The sequence below is a fragment of the Rhamphochromis sp. 'chilingali' genome (genome assembly GCF_963969265.1).
Source record: "Rhamphochromis sp. 'chilingali' genome assembly, chromosome: 2".
Taxonomy (NCBI): domain Eukaryota; kingdom Metazoa; phylum Chordata; class Actinopteri; order Cichliformes; family Cichlidae; genus Rhamphochromis; species Rhamphochromis sp. 'chilingali'.
Window position 1 is genome coordinate 51,572,419 of NC_137930.1, and position 16,411 is coordinate 51,588,829.

The 16,411-nt window shown below is 42.4% G+C and overlaps 1 protein-coding gene across 3 annotated transcripts in view; it reads left to right on the forward strand.

Moving 5' to 3' along the window:
- Nucleotides 1-16,411, forward strand: part of LOC308384705 (plexin-B2-like) — a 147,725-nt gene that overhangs the window by 67,304 nt on the left and 64,010 nt on the right. Inside the window, exon 1 of one of the 3 annotated variants that reach the window (XM_080863291.1) lies at nucleotides 14,627-14,743. The exons of the other annotated variants lie outside the window; for them this stretch is intronic. The gene's annotated coding sequence lies outside the window, so the exon portion shown is untranslated. Of the gene's footprint in view, nucleotides 1-14,626; nucleotides 14,744-16,411 lie in introns of those variants that run through there. 3 annotated transcript variants of the gene reach the window in all.

Below are 16,411 nucleotides of genomic sequence, written 5' to 3' on the forward strand. Positions count from 1 at the left end.
TATTACCCCGTTGGTTCCTCGCCCCTACAACCACCTCCTGCCCCTACAACCCACCAGTGCTGCTCAACTGTTAGCTGAAAATTGGCAACACTGTTTAATAGCAGCTGTGAAAAAAGAGGAAAAAAAACACTACAGGAGTCCATTTAACCGTGGCTAATTTCGTGATGCACTCCAGTTGCTTTTCATTGACTTATGGGAGCAAATGCAGAGTAGAGTAGACCTACAAAGTTGTTAGCAGCTAACAGGGGAACGTGCAGAAATGAATCACAACAATACCGTCTCCCTTTGACTCTGCCGTAGCAATGCCCCAGGAGACCATTATGTGCGCTCTGAAATGCGGAAAATTCATACGCGGGAGGGAAAGAAACCTTGCCGTGCTGAATGTTAAACTTTTTTTTTTTTTTTGCAATAGCTGGGGAAGTTTCTGGGATCAGTTGCCCCTCTGCGGAGAGGGGAGGCTGTTCTTTTGGGAATGAAGAAAAGACTTTGATGTAGATTTACTTCCAAAGTGGTTGAACTTCTCATTCTGTTTTACCCACGTGTGTGTGTGTGTGTGTGTGTGTGTGTGTGTGTGCGCGCGCGCATCAAGTCATTAGAGAAACCATTTGTATATTAATCATTTAAGCTCTGCACTCCTCATGTCAAATGTTTCTTACTAGGTTATATCCTATCTTCCCTGAGGACCTTTTTGACAGTTAGTTACCACAGAACGAAAGCAGTACTGGCACGTACGCCTTCTGTAAATGATCAATTGATGTCATCCCTGCTTTGCAGGAAAAGCAAAACGATTTGTGCTACAATTATTAGGCTTCAAACGGTCATCTTTTCTTCTTCTTCTTTTGCGGTTGTTTGTGGGTGCCAGCTGGTGGATCTCACTCTGCAGGCTGTACTTTGCCAGTGTTAATCCACAAACTGTTGCATAAAATGCCGCAACTGTAAGCTGTGTTGTTTAGCCTTTATTGTTGCACAAATAGATATTTTTTTCACCAATTTTGTTATCGGCAAGCGAGACAAAGAGACGGGGACACTGGCATGCCAGGCAGCCAGCTGCTCACACAGGGAGCATGTCTTTAATTATTTTAAAGATAGATGGGCTGATCGTGACATCAGCAACTTGGGCAGTTAAGCACCCTCTTTACTTTCCTCTGTTATTTAAATAATACTGTGCAAGAACAAAGACGCGGAGAGTCCCCTCATCTGACTGTACGATCCTTTTGATTTGGGTCTAATTGGGTGCACGTTAGCCTCTGGTATAACAGATACAACTAATTAGGCCCTTGCTCGTGTAATTAAAATGATGTAGCATGGCCAAGCTTCCAGCAGGGTATGTCTTTAACAAAAGTAATTAAGAAATTTATCACCTGGAAAGATCCTTTATCCATTTTTGTCTTCATATCAGGCCCATCTCTGTTTGTTTTCACATGACAAAGGCAAGTCTGTGCTTTGTCACCATCTTCTGCAGCTGAAAGGGGCTCTGTGGTGGAGTTGAAGGTGTGAAGAATTAGGTTTGATCCTGGGCGGCTGGCACTTATCAGGAGTGTTGTGATATGGGGAGCTCAGTAACCTCCTCTGAGATTCCGCTTCTTTTCCCTCACACTCTTTATATTCTCCACTCCTCCCTGCTTCCCTCCCGTACCATTAAGCCCTGCATTAAACATTCATATGGCACCTACAGTGTATTCAGAAGACACACTACATCCCTGCTGCTCTTCCTCCCTCTTCGCTCTGCCCTCTTCTTTTTCACCGTAACCCCCACTACCCCCGACTTCAGCTCCCCCCCACCCCCATATCAGTGAATTCCCACTAATAAGGATACTTAGAGTAAATCCTCACAACTCCCCGTTTCACAGCGGATTAGCGTTCTCACCCTTGGCGAAGAGAACAATTGGTTAAGAAGGGCAAAACAAAAAGAACTCCTTGTTGGTGATGTTCTGTTTGGATCCTTGAGCTTGTTTTCTGTCTTCCTCGCTCTCACGCTCTTCTTTCCTTCCTCTGGCTGAAACAAAGCGGTTACCCACTCCCTCCGTTTTCCCTTACCTCTTGCTCTGACTTTTCACTCCGCCTTGAACGCTCATCTCTCATTACCAGATTTGCCATCACTGCACATGTGCCCCTCTGACCACTTATGGATTTGTTTTCCATTAATACATTTCTAAGTCTGACTAAAGCTAATGACGTCCTTCAGACTGAGCTCAGTCTAACAAATGATACTAGTAATTTCTGCTCAAGTGAATACAAGTTCCCCGAGGACAAAAACACAACTCCCCGACTCTTTTTATGTGCACTTTCCTCACTTTAAAAAAGAGAAAACAACGATAGAAGAGACAACAAAGTTCATGTAAATGATAAATAGAGTTGACGCAGGAGTTTATCCCTCTCTGTCTAAACCTACTCTATCACATGTAGAAACGAGGCAGCGAGCACTAGCCCCACCGGAGCCTTCTAGCAATTAGGCAAGTGCCAGAAAAACACATTAATCTAGCTGTTATATCTAGCCTTGTTAATTTATAGTTGGGTTGTGGAAGCTCACTCATTAATTGGCTGTGTTGGATGACACACAGCGAAATTACATTTGCATAGATCATTTTTAAATTGCCACCCAACATCCAGCTGGGAGCAATGCTGAGAATAAACCCTCTGGTTTTAAATGTTTGCTTGCTTGATGGCAGTTTAGTGATGAGAGAACACGGAGGAAAGGTGTCTGAGAGAGGTCTGTGTGAGCTGTTTTTTTTTTTTGTTTTTTTTTTTAAAGCTGTGGTAGCCATCTCGCCCACGCCTCCATACAAGCGGAGAAATTGGCTGTACTCAGCAGACCAGGACGAAGATAGCGAGCAGTGGTAGTGGCGATGAGGTGGGGAAGGCAGAGGGGATGGCAGAATGGGCACCCAAAAATTGAATCGTCAATTTCCATTCAGCTGACCACTCTGCAGGATTGGAAATGAATGAGTGTCAAAGCAGTGGTTGTCCTGGAAATAGAGGTTAGCCCTGAAGTGAAATTCAACGACGACAGCGTGGGGAGGTCGGGAGGGAGGAGTGGATAAGTGGTAGAGGAGAAAGAAAGGTGGACTGGAATCAAAAGTGAAATTGAACACGGGGCCTGACCTTGCTGTGCTCCCTCTCGCGATGGCCTGGGTGATAATTCCTCTGGCTTGAGCTGCGCAGACTGGCAGCTTTGGTGTGACCGAGTCTGAAAGAAGGGACGGCTGTAATTATCGGCAGAAGGCTCAGGAGATAACGAGTCTGAAATGCAGGCTTCCACTGGCAGACATCAGTGCTATCTCATGCCCAACACTTGTCATGGCCGGTGCATCCGAGCACGTGTGCAGAGGTGTCTGTACCTTTTTATGTGAGGCTGCTGTATGCATCTTTGTTAGCCCCCCGCCAGCAGAAACCTGCAAGGACCCCCCACACCCACACACTGTCTGGATGTGACAGAATGTCAGCGCTCTCACCTGACATGAAAGACGCAGTGACACCTTTAGAGATGAGGTGCAGATGTTATCGCTGACATGCCTCAGCTACGCCACACGACTGGCCCATAATGCCACCTTGCTGCTTATCAGGCCATCTGCAAGTTGATTAAAGCAGCTTATTTTTAGACGGTGGGGGACTAATTCCCTCTGACCTTTGTGCCTCTGCATTTGATTAGAAATGGCAATCACACGAGGTCTGAGCAATTAATCATGAAGAAAAAGATTCCAAAATGAAATATAATCAGGTGAGAAACCACAGATATGGATCGCATTACACCTAAACCTTCAGCAGCGGTGGAAGACATATACAAATACTTTAAGTAAAAAAACAAAAACAATAATACAACAATGTACCATCACTCAAATACTAAAAATGCTTCAATAACAGCTCTATGTTAAACCCTAAACCCTTTGACAGTATTCACAGTTAAATTTTTAAGGGAACTGCATTACATTTGTTACTTTTACAAGTAAAAGTATATCATTTGGTAAACTAATGAGTCGGACTGTTGCAGAATGAATAATTTCACAAGTATTAAATATATATTGTTTCTTATCCATTATCTTTCCAGTTGGTCAAGGTCCAGCTTCTTTTAGTGAGCACTTTAATCATTCACAATAAAAACACTGGCACTCTTTAGTTTCTGTTTGAAAAATTTGGCTTAACCTCGGAAGAGGATTAGTGCCACATCGCTGTTGTAGAAATATGAAAAATTATACTTTTTGTCAGAGCGATTTGATCCTAATTGATCTGCAGTGAAAAGAAATACAAGTGCATGTGTACGCAACAGGCCACTGGGAATGCAAATCACTGTTTTCATGATCAGTTAATCTCCTGAAAATCCAGTTAATTATTTGATTGTTTTGTTTGTCGTTTCTCCCAGTTTATCCAAATTTTCAATTGCCCCATGTGATGTGTTCAATTTACTGTGTGACCACGAGTCCAGAACCTCATACTTATAATTTGCAGTGATATAAACCAGAAAAAAATGCAGCCTGTCATTCAGCAATTGAGAGACCTGGTGTGCTCAGGGTGATAAGCAGGGGCAGCATTGTGGCACGGGGTTAGCACTGTCGCCTCACAGCAAACTGGATTCGACTCCACCATCTGAATGGGGCCTTTCTGTCTGGAGTGTGCATGTTCTCCCCATCTCTGGATTCTCTCTGTATACTCCAGGGTCCACCCACAGTCCAAAGTTAGGGGGGTTTAGGTTAACTGGTGATTCTAAATTGCGGGTAGGAGTGGATGGTGTGAATGGCTGTCTGCGTTAGCCCTGCGACAAACAGGCGACCTGTCCAGGTTGTATCCCACCTCTCGCCCTATGGCACCTGGGCTAGGCTCCAGCCCCACCACCCCACCATATCCTGATGGATGGATGCAGCAGTTGTTTAGCATTTAGAGTTCAGCATTCTTATTGTATGACTGGCTTAAATGATGTGCTAATTGCTTTAATGTTAAAAGGTTAATAATTAAAATGAGTTTTCCATTGAAATTAAGTCTGTATTTGTATCCAAAAACAAAAAGTGCCTCAGTGGCTTGTAACACTGCGTATCCTTAAACCGAAGTTTCAAGTGAACAAAAAGAAGGAAACCTATATTTTCTAATTAGTTTGTTGTTTAATTGCTTCAGCACCACCAGCTCACTCCCATTCCTTAATTGTTTATCTTTCTCCTTCAGAGTCACATACAAAATTACAGTCTTTCTCTCACAGTTGGGCAAACAAACACCCCTCTACTTCTCAGATAGACTTAACGCTCTGGTAGTAGCAGGGACACAGCAACGGGAGGGTGTGTGTGTGTGTTCGGGAGGGGGGGGGGGGCTCTGAATGAAAGTAGCACTGATCATCTCTATGATTTCAAACTTAATTAACCTGGGCATTGTGCCACACACACACACACACACACACACACACACACACACACACACACACACACACACACACACACACACACACACACACACATACATCATCATCTGGCCCATCAGCAGTGGATGATCACTATCTCCTCTCAGATCAACTGTGATGGCAGGAAGAGAAAGAAGAGAGAAAAAGGGCAAGACAAGACTGAGACTCTGTCATCCCACCAGCATCAAATACCTTAACCCGCTATTAAAGACCGATTCAAGCAATTCACAACCTGGGTCTTTTCATAGCTGTTGATGTGATTTCTATTGGGTATGACACTGTTGTACTTACCAGTTCATTTACTGAGATCTGGGTAGATGATGACATCAGTCAAATTTGTCAGACTGAATAGGAAGAAGCATTGAGAGGACCAGACAAATTGAAAACGGTTAGCAAAGCCACCTTATTTGGGAGGTAAAATTGAAAGTGAATAATGTACTGGAGCATGAATGATTCCTCACTGCAAAGGAAGAAATTTACTCTGCTATCGTGAGTCAAAGTTGAGTTGGGAAATTATAAACTGGACTGAAGATGTGGTTAATTATTTTATATTTGTTTACTTCCAGATCAGTTGGGGTAACTTGGGGTTTGCTTGAAACCTCTAACTGTCCCTTCATACTTCCTGCCTCACTGAATGTTATGCAGTAATATTTGTGGCTCCAGCTAACAATTATTTTCTTTCTTCAATTAATTCAGAAGTGATTATTTAATTAACTGTTTGGACCATAAAACTTAAGAAGCCTAAGAACCCAAAGTGATGTAGATTGCTTTGTCTAGCCAACAGCCAAAAATCCAAAGATGTTCAGTTTATCACAGTCCTGCCGAAGTTAGAAATTATATATATATATGATCCAATGTTAACCTGTATATGATCCCCTCAGAAAACTGAAAAAACTGGAACACAGTCTGTTGTGTACACACATGCGCTTTAGAGCACAATTCAGAAGAAGTTATAAAAATATAATTTGGCTAACTAACTGCTGCTCTCAGCAAAACAAAACCTCACTTGCCCCCTGCTCATGCCCTCCCCAGAGACCTGACTCAGACCGTCTGGCTGTCTGTCTGAGCTTTGAGAACACGGAAGTGCAGACTCAACCATTACCACAGTCAAACGAGGGAGGTTTGTGTACCCACAAGGGCCTGTGCAAAATTCCCAAAACTAACCATGAATATAAAAATACCTCAGCTTTGCTGCTTCTCATGCGAAGCAGTAGAGAAAGAGCCCAAGACAGCAGATTGATTGGTGACAGGGCACTCTCTTTCTTTCAGTTCTTCTCTCTTCCTTCCTTTTTAAGTTATTCCTCTTTTTTTTTTTTTCTTTTTTTTTTTTTTAATCTTTGTCTCACAGCCTAAAAAAAATCCCCTCTTTTTTTAAATGTTTTTTTTATTTATTTTTTTGTCCTCTCATTTAATGTCAAAAATGGACTGCATTTATATAGTGCTTTTTGGGGGGTCTCTTTCAACTGCCATAAAGTAATTTCATATAATTAGCCACTTCACCCAGTCATAGATTACGTATCCTGTAGCTACGGTACATTTTTTACCACATACTCGCACACCAGTGATACATTAGGTGTACTTCTGAAGTTCATTATCTTGCCGAAGGACCTTCTGACATGCAAACTTGAGGAGCTCGGTACTGAACCACCAACTTTCCAATTAGTGAGCATCCCAGTCTACCTGTGGAGCTGTCCTTCATATCTTTCTGTGTCTCCTTTCCTCAATTGTCCTGTCTGTGTGGTCATCTCATTTAAGTCGGTGACATTTGATGTGAAGTGGCGCAGGCCCGAGAGCTTATAGACACTGACTCATAAAAACACACATGTGCACTTGACTTGATGTGCAGGGAAAGGTCAGACCCACTCTCAGAGGGCCTAATCACCCACTCTCATTGAGTGGCCTGCTCGCTCAGTCACACTTGATTGTGTGCGTGTGTGCTTGCGTGTGTGTGTGTGTGTGTTTGTGAGGATAGTGTGGTCAGGGTGTGACTTGGTGTATGTAGGCAAGCGAGTGAGAGTGAGTGGGATAGATCATGCCTCAAGAGTGTGGCGGTTTGTGTGCAAAAGTGTGCTTTCCCTACTTCTGAACGTACGATCAGCAGATGACCGTTTTGGGTCGGGTGACAGACACACATGAACTTGTGCATGCAAATACACGCGCCATCCTCTTGCCCCAAACATGTGGTGCAATCAGCAGCCTTATCGTGGGAGCTGTGGGGCAGTAACAGGCTCATTAACTTCTCCCTGAGCCTTTTTTAGAGAGGGAATTGGCCAAGACGAGTGGGCCACACTCGTCTTTACCCCCTCTCAGTCTATTTGTGACATTTGCAGTAAGTGATTGTGCGTGCGCGTAGGTGTCACGCTCATTTTTATTCTAGCCCATAGTCCCTTATGTTTCTGTGCTTATTCCACCATTAGTGGACCTTCAGAGCTGCCCATTGCTTAAAACAGAAGCTAGCAGAGCAGCGGGGATTAAGTATTAAAGAGCCTCAGCTGCTCTGGGGCTCCTGTAGCTCAGCGTTCGGCCACTGCGGCCTGATAATGGTGTTTGTTTAGCCATTAGTCAAGCCCTGCTTAGCAGCTCTCTCCCCTCTGGCTGCAGCAGCTCTGATAGATGATGGATGAAGATTACAGGGGTTGGCGGATTGAGGAATGAGTGTCGTGGAGTGGTTTCAATAGCATCAAGAACATTCGGTGGAAGTGCATGCATTGAGGAGTTGATCTCAATGACAAATTGATTTTAAATCGGAAATTGTAATTTGAAACGATGAATATGACAAATGGTAAAGTTACGTTTTTTAACGCGGTCATGTTGTGTAATAGCTGCTGTATGTGTGATTGTCATATGCACATTTAAGAAACTGATAAATGTTGCAAGCTTTTTATGTGTTGTGGTTCCCCTTCTTGCATTAAAAGATAAGAGCAAGTAATATTTTGATGATATCTTTAATGAGGTGCCCGAAACGCCTCACCTCCTAAGCACGGTGTTTCACGAACCTCATTAAGCACCAGAGCCATGTCCTGCCGGAAAGAGGCCTGGGCAGAATCAGGACACACTAGAGAGATTATATCTATTGACTAGCTCGGGAACTGGCTCGGTGTCCCCCTGGATGAGCTGGAGGAGTTTCTTGTGGAGAAGGTGTCAGTGAAAGGATAGATGGGCCTGTTTTAAATCTATTAGAACTGGTGCTTGGTTTTTGTTTTTTGTTTTTTTGTTTTTTTAAATCATATTGCAAATCAAATTGCTCTTGCAGTCTCTCAAGTATCGCATGTAATTTTTTTCCAAATCACTGCGCCATACTAAGAAGAAGGAGCAGAACTAGTCCAAGCAAATGTGTTTGTGCGTGTGTTTCATTCGTGAGAAAAAGAGGCTGTTAGATGGTGCCCTTGTGTTATGAGTTGAGGTTTTGTGTCGAGGCACACACAGTTTATCAGAGACTACCCTTCCTGTGATTAGTTCCCTTCTTCGGACTAATTAAAAAGTAGCCCAGTCTATTTCCTTTTGCACCACCAGCGGAAAGTACTCCTTCTCACTGAAAGCTATTTAATTTTATGAGGTATTTCTTGCAGCTAATTTAGCCATTACCTTTTAAGCTCTAAACGTGACCTTTTCTCCATATGCTGAACAGCGCTTGCTAATCTTTGGGCCATTACCTGATAGCTGTTAGGCATTACTAAGAGCTAGAATCTTACTGGGCCTCAGCCAACGCTTATATCCCCACCATCACAATGCTCAAGTCACCATCCACACTCTGACTCATCCTGACAAGTGACAGGCACCTGCCAGCTCGCACAAAGGGGCTATTGAGACTCAGTCAGTAACGTGTGTGATTGCCCTCCCTCTGTTCCTGTCCTCCTTCCTTTCCATTCTGCTTTCTTTGCTGAAGTTACTAGAGCTTGTGCTCTATTCATACGCTACCATGTCTCTGTTTAAAGGATTGCATTTTTGGGAATACGCATTTGTTTTCTTTCTAAGAGTGAGTTAAGAAGATTGCATCAAACTCGTCCAGAGGGAGAAATACACCTACTGGCACTTCTAAAATGCAAAAGTTACCATGTTGTATCTTTTTTTCTTCTTAAATGCTTACACACAGAAACAGAAACCACTCATGTGAACTATTTCTTGGCAAACATAAACGCCTTGTGGAAAGATTCCTCATGTCTTGTCTTCACTGTCAGCTTTCATAATTTCTTTAATGTCATGTAAGCAAGGAAACTGGTTTCTGTAATTGGGTGGGCAAAGAAAGCCGATCTCCCTGATCTCCCTGCATGGGTTATTGCGTTTTTAATCAGCCTTTTATTAGTACACATGTAGAGGGGGGGAAAATCAGGGAGAGAAAGTGAAAGGCAGAGTGGCTAGATAAAAAGGCGCATCATTACATGGAGAGTTTTTAAATTATTCCATCCCAGTTCTGACTCAAACTGAAACTCAGAGTATCATCTATTAATTTACACGAGTTGGTTTCCACTCCTGAACCACTGAATGTTTAATTCACACACATTTACACTAAGGCTGTTTGCCTGTCTTCTCACTATGGCGTCTGCTACCAGATAAAATCAGTAAGGAACATCTTCTATTGCTCATCGCTTATGAAATAAGTCTGATAATGCCCAGACATTTAGTCAGTGAGCAGTTGCACCAGCATTCACAGTATTATGTATGTGTAGATTCGCAGTCATACGGTTCGTGTAGTCTTGAGAGGCTGAAAAAAGAAGGCAGCTGGACTACTTTAGGTCTGGAGTTCAATATGCAGTTGGTGGAGAGTCTCAGGTATTTAACCTGTGGTGTGGGTTGTCCCTTTTGGGGGATGGTGATGGGAAAAAGAACCACAAAACCTAAAAATTCCATGTCTCAACCAAGGCATGTCATTGTACTGAGCTGGTCAGCAACTTAAAGGCTGTGTAGGAAAGGGTTATATTGAATACACTAAATGAACAGAGAGACAGCTGTTAAGTACCTTATTTATCAATGAAGTTAACAGAAAATGGCATATTCATAAATGGTATAAACAAGTTTTCTTTTTAATATACATATCTTTTAATAAAGTGCATTTTGATGTTTCACTGGGTAACCATGAGGCTTTAGCATTTGTGCTAACACCACACAGACATAAGTCCTAGATTGTGGGTTTATTAGCGTTCAACCGTAAAGTTATATCTTAATGTCCACTACTACACAGGTTTCTTGTTCCTATACATGGGAAGGCAAGCAAATCAGAGACTATAAGATCAGTGTTCTCCTTGAAACAAAACGAAAGCTGGGCACTGAGACTAAACCACATTACAAGATACCTTCATGGCTCATTGGCGTTTATGCTGGGGAAGTGAAATCATTATAACCAATAAGCTGTGTAATGGATTCCTTCCCAGCAGTCAGTCTGCCTGCCTGACTTCTTAATTGTCACTGTATGTGTGTCAGTATGTGAGTGTGAGCTGTTCTTTATATGTAAGTGCAAGGTGATTGTGGTCCTGGACCAGGGGATCACCTCAGGGTGGTGCACGGATTAGAGAAGCTGCCCTTCAACCCACGGAAGCAGGGATTTAACTTTCTGTGTGTGAGAGCAAGCTTCCGACGCGCTGAAATGCCCTTGAGCAATACACCGAGTTATTACCTGTTCTGAAAAAAGGAGTCTGGCCTCTGACAGAAGATGGTGAAATAAAAAATTCCCCGCAGCTAAGCAGTTGTTGAGTCAAAAGGAAATGAGGGTCAGCGCTGACACAGTGAGTGGATTGTTTGTGTAGTAGACTGACGAAACATTGGACTCGTTTTCTGATCTGTTGGTATATTATTCATCAAAACTATGTCAATAAAAACAAGACTAGAATATTAATTGACTGACGGATAATGAAAATATTTTAGAGTTTCAACTGTGGGTGTAGAAATACAATGCACGATACAGTACAGTTGGGACGCTTTATAAAGTTTAAATAAAAACAATATGGAATGATTTGCAACCCCATATATTATTCACACAGAAAGCACCAAGCTGGTAAACTGAGAAAATGTACCATGTGGGGGAAAAAAACCAGCATCTGGAGGAAGGTTTTGCATCTAATAAGGTTAACTGGCAACAGGTCAGTAACATGATTGTGTATAAAAAGAGCATCTTAGAGAGGCAGAATTTCTCAGAAGTAAAGATGAGCAGATGTTTTGCAAAAATCTGCATCTATAAATTGTGGAACAATTCTGTGATCTTTGGACTCCCAGGGAGCACTGAATTACAAACAGGCACGTTTGTATCATGGAAATCACTGCATGGGCTCGGAAACACTTCCAGAAACCATTGTCTACAAACATAGTTCACTGTGCCATCCACGATTTTAGGCTAAAGTTTTGTCACGCAAAGAAGAAACCATAAATGAACATGAACTAGAAACATCTTCAATGGGACAAAACTAAATTAAAATGGATTGAGGCAAAGTGGAAATTTTAATGTCTTTTTGGGAAAAAAAATGGATGTAATGTCCTCTAGACTAAAACGGAGAGGGAACATCCAGCTTGATGCCTCAAAAGCCTGCATCTCTGATGGTATGGGGGGTACATTAGTGGAACTGGCAGCCTGTACATCACGGTGTATGAAAGGTGTATAAGCAGATTAGAGCAACACAAGCACCCATTGACTTTTGACCTTGCATATTTCAGCAAGACAATGCTGAATGACACATGTCTCTATTATAAGATCATGGCTACATAGTGGAACTGTCCAGGAGCTGAATTGGCCCTCCTGGAGTCCAGACATTTGACCAGTTGACAACATTTGGACTATCATGAAACAAACAACACGAAAAAGATGACCCAGGACTCGAGTATCGAGAATTCCATATCAGACAGGAATGGAATAAGAGTCCTCTCCCAAAAATCCAGCAACTGGTCTCAGTTCCCATATGTTTCCAGACTGTAATTAAAAGAATAGAGGATGTTACACAGTGCTAAACTTTTTAATATTAAAATATAGGTTTATTATTTCCCAAAAATTGCATTTGTTTTGGGTTCGGGTATGCTTGTCTGCACCCTACAGCTGTTAGTATGCATTAGTAAATGTCTGGATGTGGCCGCAATGGCAGTCGGAAGAGGCACTGGCTCCTGAAAGTACCTTTTCTCTGCCAGGCCAGGCTGTTTAATCAAGTTTCCCGCATCTGCCAGCTGTGTCCACACTGCAAACAGCCACTCTGTCCCACTGGAGAGTTGCAGCATCCAGCTGGGGTTGGGGAGGCCAGTTAGCATTGGGAGATTAGCCCAAGCTGCTGTTGGCCAGACAGAAGAGGTTGAATTTCTGTGTTTGTTTGAGAGACAAACAGAGATTGAGAGATTACAAGAGACATAGAGGTCAGCTGCCGGGCGGTATGAGGCAGAGAAGCCTGGTAGTGAGTGAGTGAGTGTGTGTGTGTATGTGTCGCTGAACACAAGCACATTTAAATGTGTACTCTGCTCAAGTAGTTTGTGTGTGCAAGCCTGTGGTTTTGCGCTCTTGCTGCTCAAGTGTCCAGCTGGCAGAAGGGAGATAGCAGGAGCCTTGAAAATGGTGACGGAGCGGTAAACAGACACACAAACAGTCTATCAGTCCTAATGAGGAAAACTGCTGGGCCTAAAAGGATCGTGTGCATGTGTGCACGCAGGTTATGCTCGCACCGGCTGACTCATGGTCATACATCATAACAGACAAACATACACAAGAGGACAGATGCATGTAGACACACACGTACACACAGGCAGAAACCCAGAGATGTGAGAATTGGGGCACATACGGTCTAATAAGAGAGCAACGTGTGATACACACACTCTTGGGTCATGGGACAACTTTAAAGGTGTTAGCAAATTTAGGCCAGAGCAGCTGGATCCCGCTAAAATGGACCAGCCCCATCAACCCCACCCCCTCTGTGCCTGGTGCCCTGAATACAATGGCTGGGCTGGCTGCTTTTGGTGAGCATGGTTTTCCCAGTCAGTCAAATTGAAATAAATGAACTGCCAGCCCTGACGGCAGGGTAATTGTTCATATGGAAATTGGATTACCATCGTCACACCAGCCCTCCTTTACAACTTGTGAAACAATTTTACTCCGAGCATGGGACAAGACTTTTTGCATGTCAAAAAAGGAAGTGGTGGGGGAATGGAAGACATGCAGAGAAAGAGTTCTCCACACTCTCCCGCTTCATGTTTCATCTTTTAACAATGCTTCTGTTCTGCCTGTGGTTTCCTTGGTGGTGGCAGGAAAATAAAGGACAAGGATCCACCCCTCAGTTCCAGTTCCTTGTCATGGCTCTCAACCTGGGTTGTTGTATCTCCTTGGGCTCATTTTATCATGCTTTTTCAGCATGCTACATGTTGTTAGAGACATGGTAAGGTTTGAATCAGAGCATTAACCCCGCGTTCACCTCTCTTTACCCGGGGTCGACTTCTCTGGGGACAGGCTGCTAATTTAATCGTACTTCACTTATATCAGTGTATAACAGGGAAAGTGGTTTCACATCAGTGTCAGAGCTGTCAAAGGCAGCTCTCCAGTAAAGAAAGTGCTGAATATGAATGATCGCAGTATGGGGTGATATCCTGTTAGATTTTCTGGGTAGGGTGTCTGTTTCTTCATTTATTATATCAGTTTCCTTTCTGTATCTATTTTAATAAGGGCGAGGGGACTCATGCCGCTTCAAAACTTGCCGGGTCAGCAGTTATGTAACCGTTTGTGCATCTGATCTAATCTAATCATCAGAGACATATTTCTCCAGAATTTCAATTCTGCTATCTCCTTCCTGATCTTTTGCTCCCTTACCACGACACACTTGCAGACTTCCTCCTTAGGATTGGCCAAGAGGCGTGTTGACTGCCATGCTGGGTTTTAGTGCCCCTGTGTCAAAGAAACACAGCATGGCAGTTTGAAGAGAAGAGTGTCTTTGTGTGGTCTGAGCAGGATTACCTCGTCAGCACTTCAAGCTGAGCTGGTTTCATGTATTGGGGCTTGCACATGTATCTCTAAGCCTGTGGATTTGTGTGTGTGTAGGGTGCACACACCTTCCATTTTTCAATTTAATATCTTTCATTTTTTTCTCTGTTGAAAGCTGCTTCTCCTGTCCAGACATGGCCTACCTTATGGAGGAAGGGTGGAAGAAATGGTTCTGTATTTGTCAATAAAAGGTGTGTGTTTGCGCATGTGTGAAATGATAAGCAAGGAAACAAAAAAGCCACACCTATGTGCTACAGGCAAGCCTGTGCATGCCATACCTCAACAGTTTAGCTGTCCTACTTCGCTTCTCTCAAACCGAAGGAGTACATTTGAATTGGAGACTACATATCAGAGCGGTGTAGCACATCGTGTTCGTATGGCTCATTCAACTCTGAGCTGAATCTTCAGTTTGGTGTCGTTATGGTGAGGTGAGTAGTCAACTTAGCTTAAACAAGTACTGTTTAGGAAATGCGGTTTATTGACAACACTACTGATATAGTTTGTCTGAGGAGAACAAAACAGTTTTCACAGGTCTTTATGCCAGTTAATATTGTAAGGACTGGACAACACAACTTACAGATACTGTTGAGCCTTAAAATGTTCAGAGCGTTTAGGTATTTGAGGTTTGTACATCTCATTTATAACAAATAACAAAATGTGTACTTCCTACTTTCTTCCACAATGGAAAAAAGCATTAGTTGCACCGCTCCTTTAGTTTTCTGTTGTTGCCTAGTTTCATTTTCACTTAGTTTTACATACCGAGTGCTAGAAATTGCTCTCTGGAGATCTGCCCCAAGACCTACTGGTAGCTCATATTTTCACAGCATTTGCATTAAAATTACTACATTTGTGCTACAATGCCATTCTTTTTTTTTAGATCAGAGGGTGGATAACTGCAGCATTTTTCTTTATAATGTGTTAAAATTCAAGAACAACACAAATCAGCAAATCCAAAAGAATGAAAGCTGAATACTAAAACTGAACATTATAACCTCTCTGAATGATTTATTCATGAAGAATTTTCAAGCACCGCTGTAACAGACAGCATTAGTTTTAACTAGGTGCAAACTACCTGTTAAACTGCTGAGTGACAGTGAGGTGACTACCCTGTGGTGGGACTGAATTAATTTTTCATCTCAAGGTTTCTACAAGCTTTGTAAATATATGCATAGTTAAGAAGAATGATACAGTTTTACATGTGTTTAAAGTAAATACAACCTACTATAAACAGTCATGAAAAAAAGTGCACCCCATGGTTCAGTAGCTTTTAGAAAAGACTTTAGCACGAATGACCCAAAGTAATCATTTTCTGTATGACTCTGTCACATCACTATGAAGGAATCTTTTCCCACTAGTCTTCTAAAAGTAGAGAAGCTTCTAAAACGTTGCTTCAGTTGTGGGCATTCATTTATGCACAGCTCTCTTAAGGCCCCAACACAGCAATCAGGTTTTCGTAATTTAATTTTTTTCTTTTTCAGCCATTCTGTTATAAATTTGCTGTTTCAGCTAAACTTTACCTGTCAGAAAAATAGCCTGTGTGTTGAGACACAACACAACACTCTAGACTGTGTCATTATTTATTCTTGTTAAATAAATAACACATTATAATATGTTTCGTAGTTAACCTGAAGCTGTACTTACATAATTGTAAAAACTGCTAAAGACCAGAATTGGCCCATTTAAGCATTCGTGTGAAGAGTTAAAGAAGTTCTAAAGCTCAAAGATTTTTTTTCTTTCCGTAACCACAAACAATCACGTGAAAAGGAATGAGGTGAAATGCCTAATTTAAGGTCAATTCAGTGCTGGCTTCAGGCTGTTTGAATTTGAAAATTGACTTTCACCAGATCATATTTTTCAGATGTGCCAGCTTCATTAGTGCATGATGTGTTTCATTATTATTTATTCCAGGCCATTGGAGGCTTCATTAGCTGCAGGCTGATGCAGCACGCAGCCTCTAAATTTAGCAGGCTTTTATTTATTCAGAATAGCCGCGTGTTGGATGATATGCCCAGTTGTCATGTTCTCTCACAGCAGACATGTTGAAAAAAGAGGTGGGTTGGTCTGGGGAGAAATGGGCCTCATTCCACCTGTGCCAC